Genomic DNA, 6,000 nt, shown 5'->3' on the forward strand with positions numbered 1-6,000 from the left:
GAGCCCTCTCCAGGGGTGCTCAGTCTTACGCTGCTTTATTCCCAGAGGAAAGTTCCCTCTGCCACAGCGAAAGAGATGGGAGTCCCACCCCCTGTCTCTTCTCCCACTGCAGTATAGAGTTCTCATGGGCTAGGTCGGAGTCCCCAGCTCTTGTCCTGCTGACCCCTCTCTCTGAGATTAGACTTTGGGAACTGCCACTGTCCCCTTGACATAGGTTGCAATGGCTGCAGTGTGGATCCACATAAGGTGGGCAGGGAGACCAGGCTGGAAAGAATCAAATGAGTACACCTTCAGCTGGAGCTCAAGGAGGAAGGCACAGGGGACAGAAGGGACTTGTGTCACGTGACAAGAAAGTCCAGGGTGGTGGATCTTGCAGGGAGATTCACGATGTTGCCCACTGCACCCAACCCCAGGGGGTGTGGGCCTTGGGATCTCTCTCCTCTCCCCTAGGGGCACGGGTGGGTGTATGACTGAAGGGATTGAACTAGGAGGCATCCCTGATTGACTCCTCTTATATAATGTCGAGCAGCATCAGCATGTGTGCCTGCATGTGTGTGTGCGTGTACATTCCTGCTTGTTCTGGGTACACAGGTACGCAGTAGGGAAACTGAGTTCAGGACTCAGCACCTTCAAGGAAACAGTTTCTATCATGCTCACCACAGAAATGTAACTACCTACACAGGGGATGGAGTGAGGGGTCAGTGGTAGGGAGAGGGAAGGTCCCAAGCCCTCAATAATTTTCATCTGTACTGAGATCTGTGCCTCTTCTATCCGTAACATCAAACTGGAGACAATGACCAAACTTCCACCATCAACAGCTCCATTGGCTGCATGCCAGGAGCCCCAGGGCCATACTGAATTTACATATAAATTAGCATACGTGATTTTTTTTTTTCATCAGAATAAATGCAGGGAAGCAAAATATTTGCTCATACTTTGAATCGCCCCTGAATAGATGAGTAGAAAGTAGTGGTACAAATTTCTTGAGGGTGAAATCTGATTATATGGTCTTGTTTCTATCTTGGGGTGGGGGTGGAAATATCTCAGACCACATCCTGGATTTCCTAAGGAGAATGATGGCCTTATTTGCTCTACCCACCTTCAGTCAGCCCTGAAAAGGCTTCGATGTGTCATAATAGAACAAGGCTGCCCAATTTTAAGGCAAAATGACCCCCAAAGACCCCCATACCACATGGCAGTCGGATATGGCAAAGGTGATATCTGTTTTCTCTTTCAGGGGAAGGAAGCTGAAGTCTGCCAGCTATCTCTTATCAAACTTACAGAATTACTGAGGCAGCCCAGGTCTTGCCTGCAATAATCCACCCCTATTGCATTGACCCAGTGGGACTAGTTAGAATGCAGTACACATTCCAAGGCAATTTTTTCTTCTCTGTTTTTGTTTTAAGCCGGCTCTTTCTAGAGCTGCTACTTCCTGTGTCTCCTGCGTCCTGAAAAGGTGTCTGGTGCTAGTGGCAAGTTGTGGACCCCTCCCTGACCTTGTCCCACCCCCGCCCTACCCAACCAGCAACCGTGATCCAGCTTAGAGGGGGAGGGAATTCCGAGGGAATCAGCACTGATTAGTGACGCTGGTGGAAGGGGGTGATTAGCTCCCTGGGGCTCTGGCCCTAAGACACCAGGGTTGATTAACTAGAGGCACCTCTTTCCAGGGAGCAGGCCCTAGGGAGCTGGATTAGGCGCTGTCCCTTTCAGCACACCCGCCGCCCACCTTCTGCCACAGAGAGACTCTGAAAGGAATGGCTGGTGGTGCTGCAGCTTTTCTCTTTCTAGAAACCCGACCATTGCTCCTTCGAAGGATTATTGTTTCTTTTAACACCTTCCCATTAGCTTGGCTAGGTTCCTCTCTTACCTTTCTAATTTTCTCTCATCTCCTCACACCCCACATCAACTTGTCTGCTGGTGCAGGGTAAGGCACAGGGCAAAGTAGAAGGAAAAGGAGACTCAGCTAAGTTTATACTTCCCTCTGCTCAGTGTCAAGGACATGGGCACCATTCAGCTGGGCAGGCTAGTCAGGTTCCTGCCATGCACGGTGAAGACTTGGTACCAGCAGTCTGGGCTGGACAATGCTTCTGAGATCTGGGGGAGGCAGATGAGACCACAGCAATGTTTACCAGCAAAGCAGAAAAATCGGTTTGCGATAACAGAACCCTGGGCCTGACGTAGGCATTTGTAGGCACTTGGGCACTTGGAGCATGGCAATAAAAGGTAGAGGCTGGAGGGAAGTTTCACCAAGTGCAACTTGCCTTCCATGCTTGACGCTGCTAACTTGGGGCAAGTTACAGGCAAGGCAAGCACAGCACCTCAAATGAAGCTCACCTCCACCCTTCTTCCCCAGAGGCCACCCCACTAACAGTGATGGCCCCCTGAGCCTTTGCTCCAGAGGGCCTAGAGAGTGCCTGCTGTGCCCAGCAAGCCTTGGTGCATGAAGGTCATTCTTGGAATTGCAGCACAAAGTCTGGTCCTGGGGCTGATGCTCCCCCCACTTTTTTTGGTTACTTTAAAGCCACATAAAAGCCCAAGAATCCCTTCTTATCAGCTGCAACTTATAGTGCCTGCCTGCCTCCTGTTCTTTCTCGGTAAGCATCTCCTGTATTACTGGTATTAATTAAAAGTCTTGAACAGTGTCTTTAAGCATCCCTCTTGGTTGCCTGCTTGAGGTGCTCCAGTCTCCATGTCCTTCTAGCAATTCCCTGAACTCCTACCTGCACACAGTCTGGCAGTGCTGGTACTGGCTCTTTGCCCTGGATAGGCCAACAAACGTGTTGGCTTTAGCTACAGTTTATCTCTTGGGATGAAGTGAGCTCTCTCAATATGCCAAGAAGTGGCAGGATTTCTGAATCAATGTGGGACACGTAATTTTGGCGTGTGCAGAAAATGCATACTGGCAAAGTTTGCAATGTTCCTGCTGCCCAGTCACAGTGGAAGCACACTTTGGATAGGATGAGCAGGTCTGGGATTTGGCATTTTTCCAAGTTTTTTGGCTTGGAGATTATGGCTGACTTTTGCCCATATTAAAGATGAAAAACAAAACCTACCTTGCTTTCTCTCTGGCCTCAGTCGAGGTTTTCCAAACTCCATGTGCATGGCCTCCAGGTTTCAAGTCAGTTCTAGTGGCCTGAGCACAGTTCCATGGGAAACGTGTACATCTGAGCTCAAACTTCTCTATGTTTTCTGTAGGGAAAAATCTTTCCCTCTGCAAGCATGTCTCCCCACCTGCCCGCCAGGCCGGGGAGCGACTCCCCTGGGTGTTGTAAGGACTCATTAATGCTTGTAAGACTCCAAACATGTGGTGCTAAGTGGAACTCCATGCTGAGACTGTATTTATGCAGTTTACTTCCTTTCTGCTCTATTGTCTTGTTACATGCTTACTTTATGTCTATAGTCATTTGAAATTCAATAAAACAAATTATACATAAAAAATGAAAGCACACAAAAATAAGGGAGTCAACAGCATGTAGGCTGGATGGGGTTGGAGGGTGTCATCTCAGCGTTCCTCCCAGGTCTCTTCCGCCCTGGTGGAGGATGTGTCATTTCACTGGAGAGCACACTTTGGAAGGCTCTAGAAGACACTTGCAGGGAGCATGCCTCCCACCCATTTGTAAAAGGAGCCTTCTGCCTGAGGGTGCCATGCCAGCAGTGTGAATGGTAGTGAGGGGGAAGCTGGGAGGATGTCAGCTGGAAGTTGGAGTTTCTGTGAGAAAAAGCTGCTCTCATCTGGGTTGGCAAATAAAGAGAGCCCTAGCCTCTTCTTTGACTATGGTTTTGGTCAGTAACCTCTGAAGCTTTATATTTTCTTTCATGAATGTATTATGCAACCTTCTGGATTAAGCCTGTTCTTCCTATCTCTGCTTATGTGAAAGATACAGAAGTACATTTATTTTCCCTCCCATTCTCTCTCCCCCTCCTTTTCTCTCTCTCTCTCTCATTCTACCCTCTTCCCCCTTTCTCTGTTCTCCACTTTCTCTTTTTCTCTTTCCCTTTTTCTGTTTTTCCTTTCATTTTTCCCTCTCCTCTATGGAAAAAGTAATTGATCAGTTGACAGATCTAGGTCAAGCTGGCAGGGGTTGCTGTGCTTCGTGCAGTCTTGCCCAGGAGAAGGAGGGGAGAGTCTGTCTTCCAGTTCACAAGGAGCCCAAATGACATGGTGGAATCAGGGGAGGGAGACCACTACCACTGGAGAGTTCAGCCCTCCCCAAAAGGGTCTCTGGAATTCCATTGATTACAGAGTCTTCAGCTATTTGGCATCCCCGACACTCTAATTTTCCATATCCAATCTATCTTTGCCTCTTTCCTGGTTTTTTCCCTCAGCTTCTATACTCTGCTTGTATAAGTCTTTCTCTTTCTTCTTTCTACCTGTCCCTACTTTTCTCCTCCTTCCAAAATCATGACAGGAGATCACAGAATCTCCCCCACTTAAGTCTTATTAGAGAAATGGCCTTTTGTTTATTTGCAAGAGGAAAAAACAGAAACCCTGCCAGAAGAGCTCTGTAAGTCATTTGCAAACTGCAAAACAAACCAACAAAGATTCACATTTTCATTGCTGAGGAGAGAGTATTTCAAGAGAGACTGTCAAGCTAAGAAATCAAATATTGGAAAACACATTCTTCAGCTCTGTTACTAAGGACATCTTGGGTTACTAAATTTGATTTTTTTCTAGCTTCTGTGAGAGTATTGCCCTTTGCAGTAATAAAAGACTGATCAAAAGATTGCTGGTTTTGGCTTTACTTGCACATACAAATTCACTGTCTAGTGGTACTTCCTTTACTCATCTTGGAAGTGTCACCAAACTAACCCCAACAGAAAATCCATTTACGTTTTTTCCCCCAGTGGTTCATTCACATGCAAATGTTTGTTTATTGAGTGCCTACTATGTTATGTGCATTGTTTTAGGTGCTGGGAATACAATGACTAGAGACAACTAAAGGAAAAGACCAAAGACCTAGTTGCATCTCCCAGATTTGACTGGGTTTGCCACTCTTTGTAATAAAAGTAAAGCACCACAAGAGTACCAGAAGCAAGGGTAAGAACTCCATGATACAGCCTTTGGTCTCATGTACAAATGGTGGCAGATGGCAAGAAAGTGGCTAGTGCTTGAAGCTTGTTTTCAGATTGGAAGCATCAGGGAAGGATGCACTCACTTTGGCTCTATGTTGTAATAAATCAGAAGTGCTGCCTTTGCTACTCCACATTGCCCCTTGCCAAGAAGAGCTCACAGATGCCTAATGTGCCTTCAGTTATGTGTAGGATGGAGAAAGCTGATGTGACTTAATGGGCCTTGTGGCCACTGTCTTGTGTCATCCGAGTTATTGGTTGATTCTTAACGCCACTGCCACCTGTCTGGCCTAACCACCTCCCTTACGCCTGTCTTGCCTTCTGCACAGAACCAGAGGGCCAATAAGATAAAGGGAAAACATTTCAGATAAGGCCAGGGAAGAATTCACCTCACACAGCTATTCTGGATGAGGTAAATGCTGGTCCTCCGACCTCAAGTTTCAGGGTAGATCTAAGATAAACTTTTCTATGAGAACCCCTTTTATTTGCTACCCACTCGTCACATGCTGCTTTAGGGCTCGCAGAACAACATAAATGCATCATTATCTGAACGAATGTATTTGTTCTCCTCTGATACGATACAATGGTTGGGAGGTCACACTATATTTGTTCTTCGATAAACCCATCTTCTTTTAATCTATCGACTTGCGTTTTCAGCTATATGTGCCCAGAGGAAACACGTTCTCTTACGCTCACCCTGTGTGCTGTAGCAGCACCTTGAATGCTTTAGGTGGGCTGTGTCTATCTGCATTGCTGTGGTGGTGGTGGTGGTGATTATTCTTACCTTTTCTCATGAACAAGAACAGGTAATTACCTTTCTCATGGATCCATGATTCTTCCAAGTCCAGCAGCCTAGAGCAATTACACATCTCCTGAGCCCATCTCAGAAGTCAGAAAGGTCCTCAGGGGGTAGGTGCAATCTGCGTTTAT

This window comes from Carlito syrichta, unplaced genomic scaffold (assembly GCF_000164805.1).
Source record: "Carlito syrichta isolate Samal-C Ts95f unplaced genomic scaffold, Tarsius_syrichta-2.0.1 Scaffold214639, whole genome shotgun sequence".
NCBI lineage: Eukaryota > Metazoa > Chordata > Mammalia > Primates > Tarsiidae > Carlito > Carlito syrichta.